The sequence below is a fragment of the Acomys minous genome (assembly GCF_964271855.1).
Source record: "Acomys minous genome assembly, chromosome: 14".
NCBI classification, from domain to species: domain Eukaryota; kingdom Metazoa; phylum Chordata; class Mammalia; order Rodentia; family Muridae; genus Acomys; species Acomys minous.
This window is the reverse complement of record NC_140496.1, coordinates 83,831,774-83,859,650: the sequence shown is the minus strand read 5'-3', so window position 1 is coordinate 83,859,650 and position 27,877 is coordinate 83,831,774. Positions and strand designations below refer to the sequence as shown.

The window sequence follows — 27,877 nt, the reverse complement described above, 5'->3', positions numbered from 1 at the left end:
ATCAGCTATCCAAAGCTCAGAAAGAGCTAGAAAGAATGAGCTTATTCAGTAGTAAATCTTAGAGTCAGAAAAGATTCTAGGCCTAGATTATATTGTACAGATGCTAGAAGCTTCCAGGACTAGGCCTGGGTTAGCAGACAGAGGCAGTGAGCCTCCCTGACAGCAATTTCATCTGGTAAATAAAAGTTACTTTTATACCATTGACTATATTATGTCAAATTTATGCACATTTTAAAATATCTATATTACAGTGTTTCATTTTATTTGAAATAATAACATTTTACATGAGGCACCACTAATTATTTATTTTAATACATAAATGGGACTGAAAATTACAAAAAAAGCTAAAATTATTGAATGGAAACTATATACCTATAACATAATAACAAGATTGTAGCAAATATTTCTAAATAAACTACTACTTTTATAGCTTTTGTTTAAATAAAAATTAGACACACTTCTGATTGTGTATTAGAATCCTGAATAAAAAGCATGCAATTTTTCCACTCTTAGATTTCTTGAAAATTCCATCAAGGCAGTACATTCAAGTTGTAGTATTCATCTTACTTATTGCTGAACACAAACCATGAATGATATCCAAATATTCACATTTTTGTGCCTTTGTCACTGAAAAAATCAGATTTTCCATTAATTCAGTCACAGTTGTCCAAATTATCAGTACGTTTGAGTAAAATAATCAGTTATGTGCCTTTTTTTTTTTTTTTTTTTTTTTTTTAGATTTGATACTATAACAATGTCCAGAGAAAGTCATTTGGACAAATTCTGAGTGACATGATCCAGCAAATTATAATCAATAGGAGTTTATTTAATAAATCATTTGGTCCAGAGAGTAGAGCCCCGGGTGAAGCAGCGTCAAGAAATCTGTGTGACCTCCCTTCATGCCGTGACTTGCTTTGCGAATTGGAAAAATCAGTTAACCTCCCGGTGCTTCAATTCATCCGTCTGTGAACTGAGGAGAGTAACATTTGCCACCAAGCTCTCCAGTCCTCTGTGGAGGTTAATGAGCTTCAGAGTTCATAAACTGTGTGTGTGTGTTTTTTCCCCCGTAGGCATGGGAAGGACCCTGGAAGACTACTTAGTGCCAGGCACCTACGATTTTCTTTCTTACAGTTCCAATAAAATATTCTTTAAAAAAAGAAGACATTACAAAATACATGATAAAATACTCCCATTCGCTTCTTCCTTGTTTGTCATGCTATCAGAGGAATGTGGGGAGTTTCTGAGCCACAGCTCTGGCCTGGGCACACATCATTCACCCTAGATCTGGAGCATGCGTACGGTACCTGCAGCTCTTGCGTGATAGACCTTTCTCCCCAAGCCAGCGCCAAGTGCTTTCACTCTAACTGGCTCATCGAGGCAGTATCTTCACACGGTTTTATGACCTGACTATTAATTTAAAAATAAAAACGTCTTCCCACAGGAATTAAGTTGTCTGCTATTTAATACCATACTGGGTTGTTTAAAAAATAAAGTTAAGGCCTTGAGTGAAACCCACAGAGGTAAGATTTGGGACAAGTGGGAAGACTGCCCTGCCCCTCTGTCTGAGCTGCAGCAGTGGTGTCAGAGCTCGGATCAAGCTAAAAGGGGAAACTTTAATAGCATGGTTCTGTCAGGATTCTGGAATTTAGATATAATCCTAAAATCCTCTATTTTTACCGCTTTAATTAATTTTATGCCGTATATATTATTTTAAATTTGACTGAGAAAAAATGACATAATATTCTTGTATTAAGGGTCTAGATTAGAACTTTAGATGTTGCCAATCTGTATACTCATTAAGTCATTTCAACTGAAATATTAGTTCATTGCCTCATCTTAGTATTAAATATCTAGTGTACTATGTTATATGTATGTGTAATATATATGTGTAAAAACATGATTTTCATATCTGTTATTTTATTTCTGACACATAATAAAGGCAAAGCAAGAAAAATTAAAAGTACATGTATCCTGCTCTTTTGACTTCTCTTTTTACAGAAGAAACTATTCAAAAAGTGACCCCTTTTTTTTTCTCCTGATGACTGAAATCAGAGATATGATGTTATATTTCTAATCTGTAATAAATAGACAAGAAGTCAATAGCACCTGAAAGTCTCTTTTTAATACAGAATAATTCTGAGAAATTTGCAGTATCCACATTTTGTTCCTGATGGAAAATATGCTTTTTGGTTTCCTAAACATAAGCCTCAGATAAAGGTAATACAATTAGCTTCCCAAGATTACCTCTAGTCCAGCCCTCACAGCCTGATTTGTTCTTCTGCAGCCTGTCTAACAGCCATCCAACGAGGATCTTAACTCCAGCAGTCTTGCAAATGCAGCCTGTACAAAGGACAGTGTGGAAAGGGTATCTCTTAAATCTCTTCTGAGCACCAGAAGTAGACAAGTAGTCAAGAATTCACTCAGGCTTTCTTATTTACTTGCTTATTTTTTATTTGCATGCATGGTATTTTGACTGCATGTATGTCAGTGCACCACTAGTGTCCAGTGGCCACATGGGTCCACGAAGGTGTCAGAACCCCCTTGCACTGGGTTGTGAGCTTTCCTGTCTTATGACAGTGCAGTGGTTTTTGAGTATCTAATTCTAGAAGGAACCTCGAACACCTTGCCAGCCACACATCAGCCACAGAACATAACCACTCAACCATCTCGTCAGCACTTTTTTTGTATTTTTGGAATAAACACCCTACTTGTCAAAGGAAAATATAATCAAACCTGCATTACTCGTGGATATCCCAATTCTCTACATTTTTTTAAAATCTTGAGATAGTGTCTGGCTATATAACACACCTCTATGTTCTTTAAAACAAAATGACCTCACTCCATAAATCTAAAATCTAGAGGCCTTTAGTTTTAAATGCTATTATAATCATTTCTGCCAAAAGAAACCAAAAGCAATGTACATTCTATGTACAATCTAAAGTGCTTCTTTAGCAATTAGGATGTATTACACATTAATAAGAACAATAACAAAGACGATAAATGCTATTTTTTACTATAGTATTTCTTAAAAAAAAGTATTTGAAATGAATAAAATTTAGAGTTAAATCCAGTCTGGTGCTTATTAACAAGTGAATTTTAAGTAACTTAAATGATATATTATCTGAAATTCATACAACAGATTTTATTTAAAAATATAAATGATTAATAAAATACCGAGGACAATACCAATTATGTTGTAAATTAATTAGCATATACTTTCTAGAACACACACACACACACACACACACACACACAATCAATCAATGTTGTCTTGCCACCTTTGGTAGAGTTGCCTGAATTGAGACTGACTGAGGTATTTGCCAAATGACTACTGTTCTTGGTAAAGTGGAACATTTTGAAATAAGGCACACTGATTTTTGTGACAATCCTGGTTTTAGTACAATGGGAAAACATGTGGGCTGGCAAAATGTTCTGGGTCCCCTCTAGAACTTGGTCCCCAATCAATGACTGCTGGATCAATTTTCCAGTTCAGTCACATTCCCAGTTCAAACTTTTCAGAAGTCTCAGAGTGAGTAAGTAGCTTTCCTGGAACATTATGTCAAACAATGAGCATTTGTTTAAAAAGAGAGAGAGAATTTCTTCGTGTCCCTCGAGCCTGCTAGCCCATTAACAGAAACTGTGGCACAACCCGACCTTCACCATCACAGAGCACGTAGGTAAGTGGAGTCATTTCTGGCTTCTGAATGACAGTTTTATGAGGTTATATTTTTCAAACTTTGTACTAAATCCATGAGTTTGTTTTCTTCTTCTGTATGTAAAACTTAGTTACATTTGTGGAATCCTTGCTACATTATCTTGATTTTATCTGCATATTTTGGGTCTCAGTAGAATAAAAATGCTTGTGCTGGAAAATTCCTGGACAGTGATTTTAGAGGTACGTGACTGTAAAAGAGAACCATTTCCTCCTTTTTGCTGCTTGACTTAGCAAAATAAACTCATTTGAGTTTTATAAGATGCAGGCAAGAATTCAATTGCAAAGAGCCCTTATTTTTATTTTAAATGATTTAATCTTTTGTCTTTATATAACCTTTTAATATTATCTTTTAATAAAGTGGTAGGTTACTTTTGGCATTGTAAGGAGGGTTGAAAATATCATTTTTCAACCCAATACATATCACATGCTAAGTATAGGACAGGAAGTTTTATTTGGAAAATACTTACATCAGGCCACCAATCAGAGGGCTTATCTACATTATTTTATTCAAGAGAACTCTTTAGAAATGAGAGATACACAGACAACATGAGTGAAAGAGGGAAGAGCTGAGAGAGAATAAATGGAGCGAAATTGAAAAACACATGTCAGCAAAAGTAAATGCCATAGTTTCTCTAGCGTTTAATTATGTAAACATGAGTTGGGAAGTCTGTTTTAGTAACGATCTCAATACAATAATCCAATATGACAGAAATGAGTATATTAAGTAATACTATGCTTATGCAATTTCCCTATAAAATTGAGAACTACTAACCAAAAACATTCTTTTCATCCATGGAATTCACTGTACATCTCAGGGGCTGGGATTCACTTTAATTTGCATAGTCAGCGTATAAAAGAAAAGTGTTTGGGGAAGAATAGATTAATCACAAAGACACTGATTTGGATACTTAGTCTTCAGATGGCCCCCACTGAACACAAATGGAAAGGGTTTGCTCTGTCTTGGTTTCAGTGACTGGCTGCAGTGGCATGGCTTCTTTGACTCAGTTGTTGCACACATCAAAGGCTGTTGAGCTCACTCATTCAGATTTGTCACTGGACTTTTGTGGGAATAATTCCCTTTGTTTTATTGATGAACAGAAAACAACAAAATGTTTCCATTTGATGTCAAACGTAATGCTGCGCTCAGCATAACACGGAGAATATTATAGACACTGCCCAATAAGATCAACAGAACTGAGGCCATTTTACATCTGAACACCAGAAAAGACAACTTTCTAGATGTTCAGAGGTCCTTCTGTTATTTCAACTTTTGCCCTTATATCTTAAGGAAAAGGCAAAAAAAAAAAATAGAAAAGAAAAAGAAAAACAAAACAAAAAACAAAAAACAGATGATATAAATTGGCCTATAATTATTGGGAAAACAAGTTGGCTCTACACAAAACTGATTTAGACTGCCGTAGCAGAGGACAGAGTTGGTAACTCAAAACAGAAATGCATTCTCTGTCAGCTCTTTGGCTAGAAGTCTGAGATGAGATGTGTTCAGTGTTGTGTCCCTATCAGAGCAACGCATCACCTGGTACCTTTTCTACCTATGACCTAATTTCTCTTTTCCTAAGTATGCAGTTGTATCAGTTTAGTCATTATCCCTTTGACTGAATCTGATCATATGCAAAATCCATCTCCAAATAGCACAATATTCACAGCATAATAATACATGTGTGGTACCCACTTTTTGTTGCTTTTATGTCATGGAGTAATAATCCTGACTTTATATGGCACCGGTAGCCATTCACAAACACAGATTATTTCATTTCGTTTATTTCAAAGTTAGTAATATTAACTCTTGGACCACAAATTATACTTCACTAAATGCTGTGTATGTGTGTGTGTGTATGTGTGTGTGTGTGTGTGTGTGTGTGTGTGTGTGAGAGAGAGAGAGAGAGAGAGAGAGAGAGAGAGAGAGAGAGAGAGAGAGAGAGAGAGAGAGAGAGAACAGAGAACTAAGAAAAAAAAATGCCATACCAAAGATAAAGCCAGTACTACAGGTGGGTAAATATTAACAAAACTGCCTGCTGCCTGGGCTCAGGACTGCTTCTGGCCACAAAATTGGCTCTTGGCACTGAGGATCTAAAAGAATGGAGATCTGAATGTGAGTGAAGCAGAGATGTCTTGATAAGCTGTAGACCTGTAGTAGTCAGAGAACATCGCCTGTGCATCCAATGAAAAAGACACAACCAGGTCTGAGCATGAGCAAGTAGTTCTCCAGTGCTGATTGTCTCCACATTATATAATCCAGGCACACGCACACTGTTTCATTATTTAGCCTGGTATTTTTTATGAACTCATAGCCTTGAGTTCCAAAGTATAGTTTAGATGCATCTGTGTGTCCATGTGTTGCTGGTTTATCTCGACAAATTGATAGATGGTAGTATTTGATTTGTGTAAATCAGCTTTGTATCAGTCTGTGCCTCACAGGTCATGCTGGTCAGGAGGCTCCTGATTATGCACACAAAGTGCAGAGTCATTTAGCCTTAGAGGATCCACTGGAAATGGAGCCGAGTGCTGCCCCATTCAGAGTAGGGTACAGACCAACATCCATATATTTCATTATCACTGTTATTTATCTCACTGTAAACACATATTAAACTTTTAATTAATTGACCCATGAAATCCAAATTTTGAAGAGAGGAACAGTCTGAGACAATTTTGAAGATTTGTCAAACTGACCCACTTTAATAATTACAGACTATGAGGAATACTTGTTTCTCTCTTCTCCTTATAGAATTTTTGTTCAGAAAAAGACCTGAAGATGAGAGAAATATCCTTGATACAAACAGCACATTAGCTATTTTGCTGATAAATAAACAGGTCATAGCTACTGGAATAGCAGGTCCTCTCTGCAGCCACTCTGACAGTCACGTCTACTCATTCCTCCACTATCGACGGAATCAGCTCTGTAGGCAATTCAATTTGTCATTAAGACAACTGAAAACACCAGATTGACTCTTTTCTGATCTGTGTCATATAAACACAATTATTGTTAAAGTGTTCTCCAGTCCTCCATCTGACTACGGGAAGAATAAATCCTGATGCCTTCTTTCAGATTTGACTAAAAGGACAAACAATAAAGCAGGCTCCATAATCAATTTGCCAAAGAGAACTAGTCTGTTGAACCAATAGGTTTAGGGATGAAACCTAAAAGACACACAATTCTTGAGATATTCAGATTTGACTATCTGGAGCCAAACTGACTTAGGATTGATGACACAGTGTCTGCAAAACCCATTTAGTCTCTTGAAATGAAAGAAAAAAAAAAAAGAGCGGCATTGGCTGGGCATAAAAAAAACATTGAGAAAATATGAAACTTAACCCCACACATTCCAATGAGCCTTGTGAGCTCTCTAATTTTCACTCAAGCAGTGTAATGGACATGGAGTCCTTGTACTCCTCTGTTTACCTACATTCAGTTAAAGTATGTCTCAGAGAGAAGACCCACGATGGCCCAGGTACTTAGCTCCTTCCTTTATTTTCTAAGTGCCTCACCAATATCATCCCATTACTCTTCAAAACTATCCAGACAAGAAATCATACAACTCATCTCAAAAATGATCCTTGACAGTGAGTGCGAATTTATATCCTCTAGTAAGTGTGTATACTATATGTGCGCTTTAAAATCCTCCCTTTGGTTTTTATGTTGGCGACAGGTGAGCAAGTTAGTGATTAAGAAACCATCTCAAAAGGATGGGAAGAACGCATATGTCAAGAAGTCATTTGTGGGCCACACTCCAACATGTTTGTTTTACAAATTAACATTAAACCCTCAAATAACAATAGCTTGGTGTGGATTTCCTCTGAGGCAAACACCAAGCTCTAAATATTTAACTGTATTAAGGGCTCCCTTTCCATTTACATAATAATATATAATGTTTATCTTTGGAGCATTGTAAAAAATATAAGTAACCATCCATAATGGTGTTCTAATGAAAGGGAGGTCACTTTAGAATCACTAACCTAAGTTAATGCCATTTTGGTCAGGGTCTTGTAACGGCTGTTAGGATTTCAACCCCAATAGGTCAGAGAGAGAAGATGGGAAAATCCTTAATAAAATGTTGTTAGAAGCTACAGGTGGGAAATAAAGAAGCTCTTGTGACCTATAATCTTATCCCCTTCTAAAGTCACCTGTGAGCACTGCTGGCTCCAGCAGCTGGAATTAGACAGCACGCTGGTGGCTTTCCAATCTCAGATTTACAGTTTGATGTTATCATCTTCAGTGAAGAACAAATGAAGGGTACAGCGCCTGCCAGGCTGTTCTCTCTGAGTTTAATCAGCCCACTCAACCACATGAGTAACTCTGCACTAGCAGGCTTTCTAGTCCCATTAACAAGCAATGCACATGTTGTTTTGCCGATCTGTTGGCAAACAAACATCAGACTCCCAATGGGCTTTATTTGAATATCAGCTGCTCTTTATGGCAAGTGCATCTAAATGAATAGTTTCCCTTCAAACATTCAGCCCTCGGCCAGATCATCTTTATAGTGACAGTTGTCTATAAATCATGTATAGCTAGTAAGGAGACACAGGCAAAGTTTTGACCAGACAAGGGTCCAGTGCTGTTGACCTCAATGAGCAGTACCTCTGTGAGGTCCTACCACAGGGCAGCAAGTTTTGACTTTCCACCAACCTCACAGCCATCAACTGTGAATCAAAGTGTATACATTTCTGCCATATGCATTTGAATCTCTGTGCTTAACAAGCTTGCTTCCTTTTGTTTAGAGAAAGTATACTATAACTTGCACTTTTCTCCACTTGAAAGAGAGAAAGACTGTGGCAGGAGGTCACTACTGTGCATTTTACACACATGCAAACACACACACACAAACACACACACATTAATTTTCAATGATTATCTTCTTTAGTTAGGGAAAATATCAATACATAAAATAATAGGGTTGATAAGATGAAATATTTCTTTCAAGAGTAATTAGACAGTGATTCTGTTTTATCTCTTCTCAAGTTATGCGAAGTATATCTCCAATTAGTATAATATACAAATGTTAAAATTTCAAAATTAATCAATACCACAAGATATTTTAAAAAACATTTCCAGTCCATCACTTCAAAACTCTGTCATGGACAAAGCTAAAATCAGTCCCTTATGTTCTGAGTAGCAAGGCTATCCATTTTTATACAATTCATCTCCCCTGAAAGTTTACCATCTTCTAGAGAGAAGTTTCCCATTGTTATCTGAAGATAAACTTGTAGATTTAATTTGCTGCCAGACATTTGTATGATGCTAAGGTTCAGAGTTAGTAGAAGTTCAAGATTTGTCATAACATTTCCAATTATTCACATGGATGGGACAACTAGGTTAAGAATAGTTGGTTGAGTGAGCAGTTTTTTGACAAATTATGTCAAATATTTGTTTTCAGAAATCTAAAGAATTGCTTGAGTGTGGTTGTACTTCATGTTCACCAAATAAATAAATAAGGGACTAAGGAAGACATATCATTAATTTGTCAGAAAAGCAAGTTGTCATCTCCGAAATTAATGTCATCGAAGCTCCATTTCCAACAGCAAAGGGGCACTGTTGCTAATAGACTTCAGAGCTTGAAATAAATAAATCTGTGGAATCCTGTTGCATCTCTTGGGGTGTGACATTTGACAGTCTTTTATGGCACAGAACGAAACAAGTTTGTGAGCTGGAATTCAATTGTGGCGTATTGATTCCTTGCATCAGTCATTATTCCCTGCTGATTGACAGGTGAAAATTGGTTACGTTAAGTATTTCATATGTTATATTGGCTGACATTTGCTTGCCTGCTCCTGTGTCAATATTGTTGTAAAGATCTCCAGCTTTATGAGATAGCAATAGACACTGACTGTGGCTTTTGTGTGATGTTCCAGTGTTTTTCCTGACATAATTTAAGACATATTAAAAACCAGCAGCATCTTCCCTCTTGAGAAGCTTAATGCCAATATTATTGTCTTCCAGGGGAAGATCATGTATGCTCATAATCGGGTGCTAATTTCCACCCGTGCGCTCATGTTTAGGCATTAGGCGCTATAACTGTAAAATTGAGCCTTCTTGATTGATTCATGTCAAGCCTCAGCTCAGCTCCTGCAGGGGAAGTCATCTGCTGACCCTTTTCACACTAAAAGAAGAGATTTGTGTTCCTTTCCTTCACCTGGAACCATCAAATTGAGTGAATAATCTGTAATGCATTAGTACTGACCTTTGTTAGGGGAGAATTAAACAAGACACAGTGATCATTCTCCAGAATAAAAATTGTCTTTGATTTCCAGCAGGGTTCTATTAAAGGGACAACAGAGTCTGTTCTTCCTAGGTGGAAATCCCTGAATGTTCTCTGCATTAACAAATCGAGTTAACGCTTTCATTGCTTATAGGGCCTGGTTCTATAATCTGACTTTTAAAGAGATCCTGATGTATGGTTAATCAAGGCCTGTAGCCACGATAAGTCTGTTAGTGGAAAAGACCCCCTTATCTTTTATGTCTTTGATTTTGTTAGTATGGTGATAGGAAGAGCAACGTCACTCACTGGGGTACATAAATTAATGTGTCAACAATACTCAATTGCCTACTTTGAAACTCATTCAGACCTGTGAAGAGATCACTAAGCTAAGTACCAAAGTACTGAATCTGAGTCTTGCTTTCCATTGTGTCCTCTAACCAGTAATCCCTTTGAAGTTAGAACAAGACATGTCTTACAGCTTACTCTTTTTTGCTCTAAATCATGTAAGACTCATTACATCTGAACTTGACTTGGATTTCCTATTCGTTGGGCTTCATTCACAGCACCTGCTCATCAACTCTGGCTGCCAACCCAGGGAAGAATCATATTACACTCGGGAGTCTACTCCTGTGGACATTATAAAAACCACAGAATTTTACATCTAACTTGTTTGTGTAGGGCCAGTTTTCAAGATGATTTTTTTTCATAAGTGATTTGTGTGATTGTTTTCCATTATGCGTTCCCACTTCTCACAAGTGCCACTTAGAAGTGGACCTTTTCCACTTTTGACTGCATCTGTTGAAGCAATTGTCAAGTTTATTAATTGGGGTCATTTCAAAGTGCTAACACACTTCTCTCCAGGATACTTCAGCTTGTGTAGAGCAGGTTTTGGTAAGAAAATTGAACAGGTTTTACAAGAAGTAATTCAGACAGAACAAAAAATTTTATTGTAAAACAGGTAATCAATGGACAAGTGGGAAGAAAGGTGTCAATATCTACAAAAATAAACTCGCATTTTAACATTACAAAAATGTGTGTTTTGCTTTGCTTAATTTGCCATTTTCATTATTTCAACATCTAACACTGCATATTTTGTCCCCAAAACATTCACTGAATAAGCATAAATCCTATAGGTTCAGTCAAGTACCTTGTGAGGTTTTGAATATGCTTACTGATTTGAAGCCATCCCGTTCACAACCCCTTGTGAGAGAAATGGATCAGTCTACTTAGGGAGAAATTGGTTAAATGATAAGGGGAATGCTGCACAAGACTTCACATTGAAGCACACATAAATTGAAAATTAAAAATATGGAAATGCTATACCAAAAAAATGGACATTGAAGAAACTATCCTTACATCTGATAAAATGAACTTTTAGTTTGAAACAATAAGGGAATACAAATAAGGTCATCATATAATGACATAATGGTAAATTCAAGAAGAGAATAGAACACTCATAAATCCATATGCACTCAACACTGCAGTACCCAAATGCATAATGCAAATGTTAATAGGTTTGAAAGAAGAGATGAACTGTAACATGATATGAGAGGGCTGCAACATCCCATTTTCAACAATGATCAGATCACTCAAAGACTACAAAGAGTCATCATATTTAAGCTCTAGGCCAAATGGATCCAACAGATATTTACAGACATTCCTAGCAACAGCTGCAAAATATGTGTTCTTTTAAAGCACACATGGAATTCTCCAGGACAGATCATATGATAGGCCAAGATGCAAGTCCCAACTCAGTGAAGACAATGGAAATCATATCCAGCATGTCTTCAGCCGCAGTGGGATGAAACTAGAAATTAGCAAAAGGAGGAAACTCAGAAGCGTTGCAGGTACAAAGCAACAAATAACAGCCAATGAAAATGTTAAAAGAATAATTACAAAGCCTCTTGGGAGAAACCAAAATGCAACCCACCAAAACAATGAGATGAAGAAAAAAAAAAATAAACAGCTATCCAGGCCTAGAGAAATGGCTCAGTGGTTAAGAGCACAGGCTACTCTTTCAGAAGACCCAGCTTTAGTTCTCAGAACCCACACGGTGGGTGGCTTACAACCTTATGCTAACTCCATTCCTCTCTTTTGATCTCCATGGAAACCAGGCACACAAGTGAGTCACAGCCCTGTGTACGGGCAAAACACAAACATACACATGAGATCCAAAATATTAGCATTGAGCCTCAAGGAAGTGAAGAGACAAGTAATAACTAAACTCAAAAACAGAAGAACACACATATGAAATTGAGCACACATATGAAATTAAGAACAGGGACAGGAAAGTAAAACATTAATAAAATGGAGAAGGAGTGCAGCTTTTGAAAATGCAAACAGAATCAATGCCTTTTAAATTATAGTGCAATGTAGAAAGAGCTCTAAACCAGAGTGAATAAGGATATGGTGCAACTGCTACAACAGAAACAGCAAGGATTATTTTACTTATAATTCTGAATATTTATGTCCAGCAAATTAGTCAACATGAAAAAAAAAAAGCTAAATTGGTACCTGGACATATATAACTTGACAAGATCGATGTATGAAGAAGTATACATTTAACAAGTAGATTTTTAAAAAGGATTGATTTGACAATTAAGTCTCTTACCAAGGAATTCCTCAGGACATCACTAGGTAATATGAACTATTTAAAGAACAATTATTTTCTCAAACTGTTCCAAATAACTGAAGCAAAAGCCAAAATGCTTGCTCTGGATAGAGGACGCCCATCTCCCTCCATATCCCAAGTCTTTATAAATGTGCATTTGAGATGATAAGGAAGCTCTTCCATTACCAAGTACCCTAGATCTAAAAAGGAGGAGAAAAACTCTGAAAGCCTTCAAAGGGTACATATGGTTTCACTGAAATATAGAAACTAGATAGAGATCAAGCTAATCTATTGCCAGTACCCATGGGATACAAAACAGCATTGACCAGGGTGTGGGATGGATCTACTCCAAGTTCTCACCTGGCAAAGGGGTTTGGAGTAGACTGCCTAATTTCTGACATTACTCCTAAAATTCAATGAAAACTCAACACTGAATGATGAAAATAATTCCAATAAGGTATGAAGGAAACAGAAGGGAATGAGTGCAGTTGAAGATACCTTTCAATTTAGAGATCTATTATTTATTAAAATATTAGCATATAATACACAGATGGCATTCATTACTGCTATGAGTTAACAGGTAAAATTAATCAGACAAATGTCTTTTGTGTCATTGCTTGTGTGTCTGGGAGGAGAGCAAAAGAGGTGTCTACATCACAGAACTTGAAAAACCCAATTTAAAAAAAAATGACTTTTTAGAGGATAGAGTAATCATCAGTGGAGGCTACAGGAAAGGATCCAACTCAGAGGTAGGTGGACCTTAATGTGTAGACTGCTCAGGATAATTAGAGTGAGAGTGAATGAATTACTCCAAGAATCACTACCATGCTTCCCTTTCTGACAACACACTTCAACTGAGGGTCTACTTCCCAGTTAACTGGCTTGTGTCAAGTTGAAAAACAACAAAAATATGGTGACTGCTGCTGGGGTTAGGCAACCCCAGCACAAAAATGACACCAAGTTTGAAGAAAAGGCAGAAATTGCACACAATTTCTTATATCATAGGAATTTATCCTGATATTCTGATTTTTTTTTATCTCAAGATTCTTCCAAATGTTAAGACAAATAAAATTATAATTAATAAAGTGCTCAAGTTCTGCCTGCTTTATTTGTATATTTCTTCTGGGTTCAGGATAAATGAAAGAGAACTATGTATTTATACATGAAGAGTAAAATTTCAGAGCCATGTGATCTCTTATCCAAACAATACATGCTGAATTGCACACACCTTTTCTCAAATGACCTTTTAGTGTTATAATTGAGTGCATTACAAAGTTGCTAAGAGCATAATCGTGGCAGTAATAGAGTTTTTAAACTTCCTGAACTCTGATGTGAAAACATTCACACCTACTAGATAGTAAAAGCAACAATCCTCTGTTCAGTTTTTATTCCACCCTGGCACACTATCTTAAATGTCAGGGACTTCTCCAATAAAAAGGTATCATGGTCAGTTTTAAGAGTATAGAAAGTCTAGAGCAAAGATGTAGAGACAGATGTAGGGAATGTCTGAGAGTAAGTGGCCAATGCAGTGAATCTCTAGGGAGCTCAAAAGTCCTTGCAAATTGAAGAGGAAAAAAAAAAGGTGTAACAACAAGGACAAATTGAAGGGTATTGCAGTCAAATTCTCTAAGAAGATATTGCATAAAAGGTGAATAATGAAAATTATTCTTACAATCCAAGACTATTTGCCAGATAGATGTAGAAAGAATCTGAAGATATCACATATTTTGGCTGCATTATATAAATAAATTGAGACTGAATGGATCTGGAAGCCTACGCCACCATCACTCACCCATCCCTACCCACGATCCACCTATCCCACCCCCTGGTCCTGACAACCAGATTCCTTAGTGACTGAAGTTAATATCACCCTTCTAGGGAAGAAAAGGCATCAAAAAAAGTGTTACTCCACTTTTTTCTGCTCTTTTTTCTCTCATTTATTAGTTTTCTTTTTTATATATACATTTATATTATTACCCATAAATACAATAAATTACATACATCAAGAAGAACAACAAAACAATCAGGAATTATATAAATGTTGCATTAGTAGTGTTTTGGTTATTTGTATTTGGCAACCTTGAAGAAAACATCTTTCATATCTTGGTGTATCTAAAATTCTGAATGTAAATCAGTATCTATCATATCTCATCTTTATGAACTTAAAACATCTCTGTCGACCTAAAAACATTTTACTCCCTACACAACTAAGATTATCTGCTCTTCAACTCCATCAGAGAGTTGAGAAGAAATAAAATTAATTACCTGAGTATGCAGGAAGTACAGGTTAGTAGCTCCCAAAATGAGAACATGACAGAGATAGTTTGCTGCCTGAACAGTCACCCAAAAACTCTATAACATTGGAGCATCTAACCCAGAATCAGAGAGACTCAAATAGTATATACTCACTTATAACTGGACACTAGCCCACGGGGCAGGTTCCATGAAAATCTTCACCTACCAGGAAAGTGGAATAGAGATGAGGACATCCTATTGAGACTCTAGGTGAGAAAAATATAGGGGATAGGGAAGTAGGTGGATCCAGAGGGTCCTAGAAACCTACAAGGGGAGCATTATGATGGGTGGATCTGAGCCCAGGGGTTCTGCTTGATCTAAGGCACCAACCAAGGACAAAACGTGCAGTCATCATCAAACCCCTACCCAGATCTAGCCAAGGGACAGAACATTCTCCACAGTTAAGTGGAGACTGGGGACTTTCACAGGATCTCTGGTGTCCCATATTTGGCCATGTCCCTTTGTTGTGGGGCCCAATGGCACTCAGAGGAAGGATAGCAGACTACCAAGAAGAGACTTGATACCCTTCCACCATATTCAGGGGGAGGAGGTCCCCCTCAGTCACAGTCATAGGGAAGGGGGATTGGGGTGAAAGTGGGAGGGAGGGAGGAATGGGAGGATGCATGGGATGGGATAGAAAATGAGATGTAATATGAATTATTATTTTTCAATAAAAATGTGGTAAAAAAAATTGGAGCATCAATAGTTCCTGCCTCACAAATATGTCTTACTCAACTTTCAATCCCATAAACTGTAATACCAAACTGGCAGGCAAGATATGTCCATTTGCACAATAATAGCACAGCTGTTAGCGGGTAACCAACACTCTCAGCTTGAATTTGAAACCTACGCCATAGAAAGGAACCTATAGTTGGTACTTTAGCACACAGAAAAGCCCATGATAGGGGAGGTCATAGGTTTTAGGAAGCAATTTAATTCTGCTGGTTTGCTAAATTGACATACACAGTATCCAACTGTCCTGTACTTAGAAAAATCTCTCTTTCCAGTGAACTGTAAGTACACAGGATAGTAGCTGCATCAGGTGCTGAGAATAAGCGACATAAAAAAAAGTCACTTATACTATCTCCTCCACATTTCAGGGAATTGTGGGAGGTGCAGTAGGAAGAATGTTAGACCTTGAATATAGAATGAAGAGCTGAAGAATGTCAACCACTGAGCGATATACAGTAACAGACTCTAATAAATGACTTTCATGATCTATGGTTAACTGCCCAGAGTTGGCACAACAATGGGCTCACAACAGTCAGCTATGAATGAAGAAATGACTCTGAGGGCCCTACCTCTCACCTTTGAAGTATTTCCAACAGATACATTGAGTGAAAGGGGGAGATAGTGTCTTCACTTTTGTTCCTAGCGGTGGTCCAACCAGTATCTAATGGACAGTATCAATTTAATGGTCATACATACGGCACTTGTTAAAATAAATGAGTTACAAAACCAAACCAAATGCAATGAATCTGAAAAGGAGAATGGGTAGGGGTGATCAAGAGGATGAAAAGTGTGGGAAATAGAGTAGCCAAATTTCATTATATATGTATATGAGATTTTCGAAGAACTTAAGACAAAGAAATATCAAAAAGCATAAGACTATAACCTGCCTTCAAAAAATAAAGACAAACAAACAACAACAAAAAACAAAGCATCCCTTGGTTACCTTATGTTACATAAGGAACTATCTAAAATGTACCAGTTCAAAATTATCATTGATTTTGTTCAAAACAGTGTAGTTTTAAGATATGAGAAATAAATTCTTTCTAGACAACTTTTCTACAATCTGTGTGTGTGAAGCAGAGAAAATGTGTCTAAAGAATTCTGACCTTGAGGACATACACATGCACAAACACACACACACACACACACACACACACACACACAGAGAGAGAGAGAGAGAGAGAGAGAGAGAGAGAGAGAGAGAGAGAGAGAGAGAGAGAGAGAGAACTGTTTGTGTTGTGATGACCTTAACGCAACTTGATTTTTGCATGGTGAATCAGGATTCACAGACTGGGATCTTCAGAGAAATAATGATAGTCACCAAACTCCCTTGGCTATGAAATGCCTACAGTTCTGAAATTGGTTGGAATATCAGTATGCACTAAGTATATATTATAATAGTACTAAAAGTCAATATATTTTCTTCTTTTGACAAAAAATAATTAGAAAAACTGAAAACTCCAGAACTAATGAACATTTCCAGTGTTCATATTTTCTCTAAGGCTTATATAGACCTGGCCTTATTGGATTAATGGCTAATAATAACATCTCAAAAGATGAACTATATATACAAGATGAAAGGTAAACATCTTAGTATTATAAGATAGCAAGAGAGATGTTAAAATCTATTAAGTTCTTTTCAGAAGAATTCCAGAGTCCACTTAAGATATTCTTACTTGTGAAAAAGAAAATTTCAAGACTTTATATTAGATACAGGGAGTGATAGAGTAAAATTTATAGGATTTGAAAAGGAAAGCTACATTTTAATCTGCTGATTGTGAGTAATAATTAAGGCCTTAAGTTGAGGAGTAGATTCAATAATCTACTTTTTGTCCTATAATCTCTGTATATTACTATATTTTCTCTTCTTTCTTTTTAACCACTATCTCCATATCTATGAAGGGAAGATTAAGGAAAAGAGAGACATCACTGAATCAAAACTCATTTTCTTTCTGAATAAGACTAATAACTTATAAATGAAAATAAGTATCTGTGGCCCAAGAGAGCAAACAAAAACCTACCCAAGCCCCTAATCCCCCTTAGAGCAAATGTTTTCTTAAGGTTTCTTCTGGCTGATTTGGGGCAAATAGTACCTTTGTAGAGGCCCAAATAAAATTGGGGAAAATGGTTAAACAATCCAGGAACAGTATTTGTGGTCCAGTTTCTAAGTGTTGAGAAATTCCAGACTTAGTAGGAGTCCTATGTGGGACAGTCTGGAATGCTGGACAAATTGGAATCTGAAGCTTTCTTCGAAGCTGTCCTGTTCTGATGAGTTACAGCAACTGAAGCACTTGGGACTGTAACATGAAGGATGCAGGGTGTTAGCATCCAGCATGCTGGCAGGAATGAATCCTGTCAGGCCTGATCCAGCTCCAGTGTCCGGTTCTTTTGTTCTGAAAACATAAATTCTCACAAGCATTACACTGTCCTAAAATTATAAATGTGCTAACTGCACTTCCAGTTTACTCAGGTAATTAAGTTTTATTCCTTCTCAAGTCTCTGATGAGGCTGAAGACCATATAGTTTATAGTCTTTTTAATTAAGTTTAGTTGTTTAGGACATGAGACATTTGTAGGTCTAGATAGATGTTTTAAGTTGATAGAGATGAGATATGATAGATATTGATTTACCTTCAGAATTTTAGACTCATCAAGATAACAAAAATGTTTTTCTGCAAGGTTGACAAATACAATTATCCAAAACACCATGAATGTAACATTTATATATTTCCTGATTGTTTCATGGTTCTTCTTGCTGTGTGTAGTTTATTTTATTTATGTAATAATATAAATGTTTATGCCCCAAAACAAACTGTGATGGATTCACCTTTAACATGGCTCTGAGAATTGATTGCTGATGTTTTGTTAAACGGATATATAATTTAAACTCTTTTCAAAAGAAAAAAAAAAAAAGAAGCTTCCTTTTCTTTTTCTTGTCATCTTTGATCTCCTGCCATTGGGAGCACAACATGCCTTTCCTCCCACAAAGACACTACCCAAGGACACAAAGGGGCCCTATCTCATTCTGGTCTTAGGCTCTGCAATCCAAAACTGTGAGAAATAAATTCCTGTTTAAATTTACATAAAATGGATTACACTTGCATACATCTATTTATTTTAATCTAAGATTTATTCTTTCTTTTGAAGAAAATGATAGAATGCCAAATAGAATTGAGATCAACATTTACTTCATTAAACACACATTTTAGAGAGTGCAGGTGTATGGATGAGGTAGAAGAGGCTCAGAAACAGATGATTTACACAGGGTTCTGGAATTCTGACAAGAACTTAGAAAATGCTGAGAAGATCAAATGATGAAATCTTAACAATCAAATAAGTGTGGACTGGAAAGAGTCATCAATTTATGGGGTCTCCTCCTCCTCTTCCTCTTCCTTTCTCTTTACAAACTTGAGGATAATTGCTACATAGTTATTCAAAGAAACTCATTCAAAAAATTGAATATTTCTTGAAATTGCCATTAAGTCACTGATGACATCATTGTTGCTCGACGTTTACAAAGGAGCTGATTGCCTACACTCCTGCTTATAAATATTGATCTAAATGAGTTTATCAAATCTCAGCTATTAAGCTTGAAGTAGAAAGCTCCAAATTATGAAGCACCCTAATAAGAAAAAAAATGGCAAAACTCCAATTTATTCAGCAGATACTTTTAGGTTTCTATGGCTTAATAATTCTCCTTAATAAACTTATTATTTTGTTATTCAACACAGATTGACAATGAGTAGCAATATATTTATTAAAAATAATTTGTGCCTGAGTACCATAAAAGATTAAGTAATAAAAATTACACTAGTAAAATTATTGGTAATCTTTAAAATTTTTAAATATTTTGCTGATATTAAGAAAATATTTTCTTGTCTACAAGAAGTGTAGGGATAAAGATGGAACAGAGATTGTGGGAGTGACCAATTTAGGGAGTGGCCAATCAATGACTGGCCCAACTTGAGACCCACTCCATGGGAGAGAGCCAACTCCTGTCACTATTAATGACACTCTGCTATTCTTGCAGACAGGAGCCTAGCATAATTTCTTCTACGAGGCTTCATCCAGCAGCTAAAGGAAACAAATGCAGAGACCCACAGCTAAATAATGAACAATCGGCCAAGCTAGGGTGCTTTGTGGAAGATTGAAAGGAAGAATAGAGGGAGCCAGAGGGGTTAAAGACACCACAAGAAGTCCTACAGAGTCAACTAGCCTGACTCATGGGGGCTCGCAGAGACTGAATCATCAATCAAAGAACAAGCATGGCCTGGACTTAGATTCCCTACACATATGCAGCAGATGTGCTGCTTGGTCAATATATAGGGCTCCTCACAATGGGAGTAGGACCTGTCTCTGACTCTGTTGCCTCTGGGTCCCTTTCCCCTAGCTGGGTTGTCTTATCCAGCATCAATGGGAAACAATGCACTTAGCTCTACTAAGACTTGAGGTGCCAGGGCAGATTGTTTCCTCTTCAGGGCCTACTCTTCTCTAAGAAGAAGGAGTAGGGAGTAGGGGAGAGGTGAGTAAAGGTGAGACTGGAAGAAGAAGAGAGAGGGGGCAGGGACCAGGATGTAAAGTGAGTAAATAAAAACAAAGGAAAGTACATTGGCATTTCAATGAAATGGTCACCAAATTCTTGGGATTGTTCCATACTCCAAAGAGAAGAGTCAAATCCCACCATAAAAGTAAAAGTGAAATCTCAATAGAAAGATATTCAGCTTCATATCTCAAGACCTAGCTAAAAACACAATCTGATTGCAAAATGTGTTTTTACCATGCTGTTTTTTTTTTTCTAACCGTGCTGTTAAAGTCTATCAAAAGATCATTTAATTTACAGGACCCTGTTACCTTATGTGTTTTACTTTTCTTTCTTTGCAATGTGCTTTGTCATCTATAGAAATAAAATAGTATATCAAGTTCTGAACCCGTGCATAAACACACACACACACGCACATACACACACACACACAAACCAAATTGTTAAATTTGATATACTATTGTATATACTACAACACAAATTACAACAAAAATCAAGTTTCAAAAAAAACTCCATAGTTGTTCATTTTGCTGTGAATTGAAATTTTAGTTTCTACTTATTTTTGAACCATGTTACTCAAATTTCTTCTTTCTATAACAAGTTTGAATTATTGAAAACATATAACTAACTTAGAAACACACACCAAGTTGAAATTTATTTTCCTAAAGTCTCCTCAAATGGGGGGCTGAGACGAGGAGGGCGGCACATGAAACTGAAAGTCAGATGCAGAGAGAGAGAGAGAGAGAGAGAGAGAGAGAGAGAGAGAGAGAGGGAGGGAGGGAGGGAGGGAGGGAGGAAGGAAGAAAAAATCCCTTAATGGTTCACCAAAACTGTGTGCCAGATCATCACCACGTAGACAGGAAACAGAGAGGTGTCCAAGCAGCAGTGCTTAGAGTTGGCTTCATCTCTGGAGAAGCTCAACATTACACAGTGGTCACTAAACCAACTGCAGATTGCCTCTAGGAAACCCACTTTTATTTCCCTAGCCAATGCTTCTCTCTTCATCAGCGCAGACATAGAGGAGAAAAATGACATTTTCTGAATGCATTTCCTGGAGAGGGTTAATATGTATGATATGAAATATGCAACAGGCAAATCTCCTGGAGTAAACACAGTGGAGATAGAATTCAGGGATGATAACTTGTTCTCTTATTGGTAAGTCCCTCAGACACACACAAGTTTTCCCAGCAGTTAATTAAATAAAACAGTGGACACTCTTGACCTTCCATGTCTCTGTTTTCAGTGGTGGCTCATCTTACAAAAACCTGAAAGGTTTCATAATGACAAGTTGAATAGTTCATTGTAAGTCAATAGTATTATATAGCTGCCAAAAGAGAAAAAAGAAAAAAAAAACGAATTTAATCTTAAATGAAGTTAGCAGAAGGAGAGTACTAAACAGTAAGTTGAACTGATTCCCATTGTGTCTTGCACTGGCCAGACCTCATATGGAGTGCAGGCTTAAGCAGAACGTTAATGAGGTGCAGTGAAAAGGCCCAAAGGATGCTCCAATGTTGTAGAGAATTTTGGAGTAACTGTTCAGGTGGCAAACTGTCTCTGTCATTTTTTTTTTTCATTTTGGAAGCTGCTAACATGCATTTCCTCATCACTCAGGTAATTAAATTTTATTCCTTCTCAAGTCTCTGATGAGGTTGAAGACCAGATAGTTTAGTCTTACAATTAAGCTTAGTTGTTTGGGGGTTAAGATGTTCTTAGGTCTATATAGATGTTTTAAGTTGATAAAGATGAGATATGATAGATATTGATTTTCACTCAGAATTTGAGACTCACCAAGATAAGAAAGATGTTTTCTTCAAGGTTGCCAAATACAATTAGCGAAAACACCATGAATGTAACATTTATATAATTCCTGATTGTTCTGTGGTTCTTCTTGCTGAAGGTAGTTTTTTTTTATGTGTAATTATATAAATGTATATGCCTAAAATAAAATCTTTAGAAAAAAGAAAATTAAACAGCATCAGAGAAGGAAATAATACAGGAAAACAAGACAGTTGTTTTAAACATATGAAAATAGTATGTAGACAAGGAATTAGAATGGTTTGCATGACTCTAAAGGCATGGCAAGAATCAACAGATCATCACTTTAGAGAAGACAAATACACGGTTTTTGAATATTGGATATTGGTCTTCTTTGTCCTTGTGGCCTCTAGTTTCACATCTGAAATGTGGAGTTTGAAGTAGATGGAGGAGAACTTACGACCCTCAGTGTCTAAACCAGCACAATTCCTAACTTCACTGTCGCCCCTCATCAAAGAAGCTTCTCTTTGCGGCAGACAGAAACAATTGCAAAAAAAAAAAAATTACAAATAGTCAAAATGAAGAGAACAACTAACCACGGTTGTTCTGCCTGAACTGCTACATCAACAATATAACTCCTTCACAACATGCACAAGAAAGGAGGCAAGAAGACTGGGAAAGTCAGAAAACCAGGAAATCAGCTGTGAGACTGTACCTTCTAGATGTGCCAGGGGAGCTACATCCAGGCCATCTCAATGGAATGGGAACTTAACCAAGACTGGAACAAGGACAATATCAACAGGCGTGCTAACATGAAGAAGGGAATTGCATGGGGTCCCACTCCTGAACAAAGAAGTGCAGGCACCTAAGGAATGGTGAGAGAGGAAAATATAGTCTCCCTCTGAGATAAGCCCCCCTAATTGGTTATTAAACACCAAGTGCTCAGTCTTGAAATTATATACATACAAGTAACACTAAATTGACTCAGCAGTTTGCCTTTCCACATTTGTGGAGACAAGTGTATAACTATGAACAGTTTCTTAAAATGAGGCCATATATTTGAATAACAGGCTATAGAGCTTGAATAAGAATTGTTCCCATAGCCTCATAGATTTGAATCCTTGGTCACCAGGGGAAGGCACTATTTGAAAGGGTTAGGAGGCGTGGCCTAGTTAGAGAAAGTATGTAACTGGAGGTGGGTTTTGAGGTTTCAGAAGCCCAAACCAGGCCCAGCAACTCTCTCTCTCTCTCTCTCTCTCTCTCTCTCTCTCTCTCTCTCTCTCTCTCTCCCCTCTCTCTCTCTCTACTGCCTTCAGACCCAGATGTATAACTCTTAGCTCCCATGTCTCCCTGTATGTTACCGTGTTCCTAGCCATGAGCATAATAGACTAAACCTCTGAAACTGTAAGCAAACCCAAATTAAATGGTCTCTTTTATGAGTTGTTATCGTCGTGGTTTCTCCTCACAGCGATGGAACACAGACTAAGACATTAGTAATTAAGTATTTACTTAATAACCATGCTATAACCCATAGAACCACATAGAGTAGGTAGAGATTAAGGGAGTAGGGGGAGTAGACAAATCTCATTAAGGAAGGATAATGGAATGGATAGATGTGGATGGATTCGAGGCGGGGGGGTGGAATGGAAGGATCAAGTAATGAAGGGGAAGGATGAAGGGGTTGTAGGAGAGAATGCAGGGAGATAAGGATAAAATTAAGGGCCATTTGAGGAATAGATCAGACACTTCTTAAAATATACACATCTATGAAGACAATCTAAATGAAAAGACCAAATAATGGGGAAGATAGAATCCCAACTGGACATCTGTTATCACCAAAGTGTCCAGTACTAGGATTAGATTACAACAATTAAAGTTGTTGGCCAAAGGGGCTTCAGGAGAATTCCCAAACCATCAAGGCTGTTAGTAAATCCATAGCTTGTTCTCCACGATCTGGAAGCAAAGTCCCATTGCTGAGGAAAACACTTACTCATCGAAAAGGGAAATGTCAAGCTGGTGCCTACACAGAGCTTTCACCCTTACATTCCAGTGTGTTTGTTACTGAAAGGTAATCTCCACACTGTCAAAAGACAAATGTAAACATGAAGCTAGCCACAAACATTTTATCTGCAGTGTTCTTGACTCACTCAACAGTGCCATGACTCAATAACAGTTACATAACCTGTAGTGGTAGCACAAAGCTTGTTAGAGTAACCAACCAATAATTGATTTGACTTAAAGCCCACTCCACAAGATGGAACCCATACTGGGCATTACTTGGGTGACCAAGAACCTAACACTAGATATTCCAGTGACCTAGGGTAAAACCAAATGAAATGGTGTAGAAAGATAAAAAAAAATGTAGTAATAAAATGACTCCTAATATTATTCTGCTATAGTCCTAGATGACTGCCTTGTTCAACCATCATCAGAGAACTTCCTCCTGCAGAAAATGGGAACAATTATAGAGACCCACAGCCAGAAATTACACAGAGAGTGAGGGACCTTGGAACACTCAGCCTTAAATGGGATGTTATTATCAAATCCCTCCACTCAGCTCTCAAGAAACCCACAAAAAAAGAATGGTTGGCCAACATATAATGGATTGCAGTAGGTTCTTTTTATGTCCTTTTATTTAGTTATAGTTTGGTGTATTAGGTTTTTGGTTTTTTTTTTTTTTTTTTTAGAAAGAACCTAATGTTGGGTAGGTAGGAGTGGGGCGAGGATCTGGAAACACTTGGGGAAGAAGAATATGAGTAAATTATATTTAAATTTAAAAATTGTTTTAAGTAATAAAATGCTATGAGATTTATTTTATCCTGTATAGAGTAAAACTGAAGCCAATTTAGCTCAAATAAGCAATGTAAGAAAATACTTCAGGGTATAATATTTCAATAGTTTGAAGTATAAACAGCACAAAGAATACTTGGTCCATGATTATAACAGGTTAGAATCAAATAAAAGTAGCAAAAACATGGAAATACATAAAATTCTCAATGTATCTCTTTAAGACAAGAGTTCCAGGACTCATTTCATGGTTTTTGAAACTTGTTTTTATAAAATTTGCATATGCTAGAAGGAACATGGTGAGGCAACACTTGATCTACTCAATAATTAATAAGTCAATCCTCTTGTTAGTTTATGATGTGTAGACCAAGAATAAATTATAAATATAATTTTGATGATTAAGAAAACATTATTCAGACATATCATCCCTGCATGGTCACGTATTGTGGAAAGGATATTTGCAATCTATACTGAGAGTAGTCACATGGTATACCGGTCAGCCAGTCTTGCTTTCTTATTGACTGTAAGTGCCAGAGTGTATTATTAAATGCCACAAATTTATAAGAATAGAATTATGTCCAATTACGAATGGATTTCTTACCTTTTGTTAAAATTCATTAACTCAAAATTACAACTTACCCTTTCACTTGTAAGTGGCATTTGACAAAGCAGAAATGTATAGTTAAGCATGTGCTTGTGCCAGCTTTGTGGTATTCTCGAAGAGCAGCATGGCTTCAGCGCTCCATTAGAAATATTTTCCTTCCTTTCAAGATCTAGCTTATGAAATGGTTTTCTTCACCCAGCCAGCCATGGAATTTTCTCATGTTGTTGGCACTGTTAAGTGAGTCATGACTTAAAGGTATGCTCTTCCTATCAGACCATAATTAGTAGCTTAAACTTTTTCAGAATTGCTGCATCAGACTTGTTAATATACATATCAGATACTCTTTTAGATTAAAAACTCTACAGTTACTTCTTGTAGTCCGCTAAAAGCTAGGCCCTCTTAGGTTCTCAGAGTTGAGTAAAGACCTGTAGGGGTAATAGGTATACATTCGTCTGAGTGAATAAATCCATCAATTTAGGAAGATTAGCCATCCAGAGCCTAACTCAGTCTGCAATGCCCCAGGGAGGAATAATGATAAAATAGACTTTTCAACATAATTTTACTTGTGAAACCTTAACATGTAAATCATAAATACTTTGCCCCTCTACCTCAATTATCTTCTGTTTCATATAATGGTTTGCAATTAACATATCTCTAATAAATTAATCCACAGCATGATGCCTTTTTCATCAACTCACAAAACATGTATTATTTGACATTTCATCCTGACTTCAGAGGAAAGCCTAGGAAATGTATCCGACTCCAGGGTACCGGTCCCACTTTGTTCTTGCAAGAAGAGAAATATGCTTTTGTTGTTGTTGTTCTTACATTTTCTGACTTATCTTGGGGGAAGAATTGCCTGCAGGTACAAATGGGCTTAGCTGCTCACGTCCATTTTGTGGTGTCACCTGCTAAGTTGAAGAGTCTGGAATAGCTCAGACACATTATGGATGGGTGGCCTTTTGTTTGTGGCAGACAAAGCCCAAATCCTCAGGATTACCGGCAGATATCATATAACACACAAGATGGAGTTACTATTATTCTCCCCTAAGACATATAGTGTCTCCCTTGGGCAGAGAATAGAACACATAGCCAATCATAAGAAGACAGAAGCCATTAAAGATTTATGCAAGCCTGAATTACTGAGCTTTAAACTATTTTCTTTTCTCTTTTCTCCCCCTCCCCCCTTTTTCCCTACCCAAGAGCTGTTTCTTCCTGAACACCCAAGCTGACGTAGATAGTATCACTAATAATCCTTGGCTTAAGCATGGGGCTTCTAAAGGGCTTGAATTAGCCTAGAGGATGGAGCTGTTTGATTCCTTTCCTCTTTGTTTCAGTTTTTAAGGCTCTGTCACCAAATGTCCCACTAAACTGGCATTTAGGTGGACTTGAGGTCTCTGTGTTTAAGTTGCATTTTTAAGCACAGGCAATGAAACTGCTTTGAAACTGTTGAACTGTGTAAATGTTATATTAACATTTTCTTTCACAATTAGAGACATTTACATGGTCTTGTTGAAATAGCTTTTGCGGAGGGAGGAAAGACAGCAGAACTGAAGGTACACAATGAACCGAAAAGGCAACGACGGTGTGCTCTATTTATTTAGTTTCTGAAATAAATCATGCCGACTTTTCATTTACACTTCCAGAGGATGGTGGTTAAGAGTAGACAAACAGAGAGAGCTGTGAGAAACCATCCCATTTTGCTCCTTTGTTACATTAGATCACTTCATTCCCACATCTCACTTGGTTTGCATAAGGAGATTTGACGGCCCGCATCGGGCTCTTTAAATTTGCTAACTAATGACAAGGCCTCTGGAAGCTCATCCTAAAGACCTTAGGCTCCTGGGTGATGATTCAAAAATTATGAAACTGCAAGGAGTTGTCCAGTTATAAGAAGAAAAGCAAATAAAGTAAATTAGACATTAATCCAAAGTATTCCCAACTATCCATGTCCCTATTTAACAGAAATCATAATATGCTCCCAAATTGAAAAACGATTGGAAGCATTCCAGTAGCTGCATGTGGCGCTGCATGCATTCTGATGAACAGGTGAGAAGGAGCGGCAGAATCACTTAGACACTGAGGAAATATTTTAATAGTCTAATTTGGTTCCTCTCTGCACACAGAGGCATCACTTACCGTTTCATATCATCAGTAAAATTTCCTCCTCTCACATAGACATTGCCGAATTTATCTTCTCTGAAGCTGAGTAATTATCATCTTGCCATTAGTTATGTTCCCATGGGGTTACTTGCTTATTGGCTCCTGTTCAATGAGAGACATGTTTTATCACACATAAGACATAGGAAAAAATATACTCAAGATACAGCCTTTGATCAACAACCGTGACTTATCCTCTGGTCTGCCAGATGCTTTCCCCCCAGCAAGGTAGACATACAATATAAACAGGACTGATTCTCAACACTAGGTCACATTTTGAACACACATTTATGAGGTTGGTGTCAGGAACCATATACAGGTCTCTGGCACATACTATTAAAATTTGGCTGCTAAGTCTAGTAAGGGAAGTTTTCACATAAGGCTCTTCAGTAATAGTTTAGTTCCCTGATTTCTTTCTGTTCCCAGAATTATGTTCTAGAAATTGGTTGGTTGCCTTGTGATCTCTT

General features: G+C 37.1%; 1 long non-coding RNA gene across 1 annotated transcript in view; it reads right to left on the bottom strand.

Annotated features, from left to right (window-relative positions):
* Positions 1-2,206: 2,206 nt before the first annotated feature.
* Positions 2,207-27,877, bottom strand: part of LOC311583351 — a 234,639-nt gene continuing 208,968 nt past the window's right edge. Inside the window, exons 3-4 of the long non-coding RNA XR_014774469.1 lie at positions 27,390-27,515; positions 2,207-2,340 (exon numbers count right to left, since the gene is read on the bottom strand). This is a non-coding gene — a long non-coding RNA (uncharacterized lncRNA). The remainder of the gene's footprint in view (positions 2,341-27,389; positions 27,516-27,877) is intronic.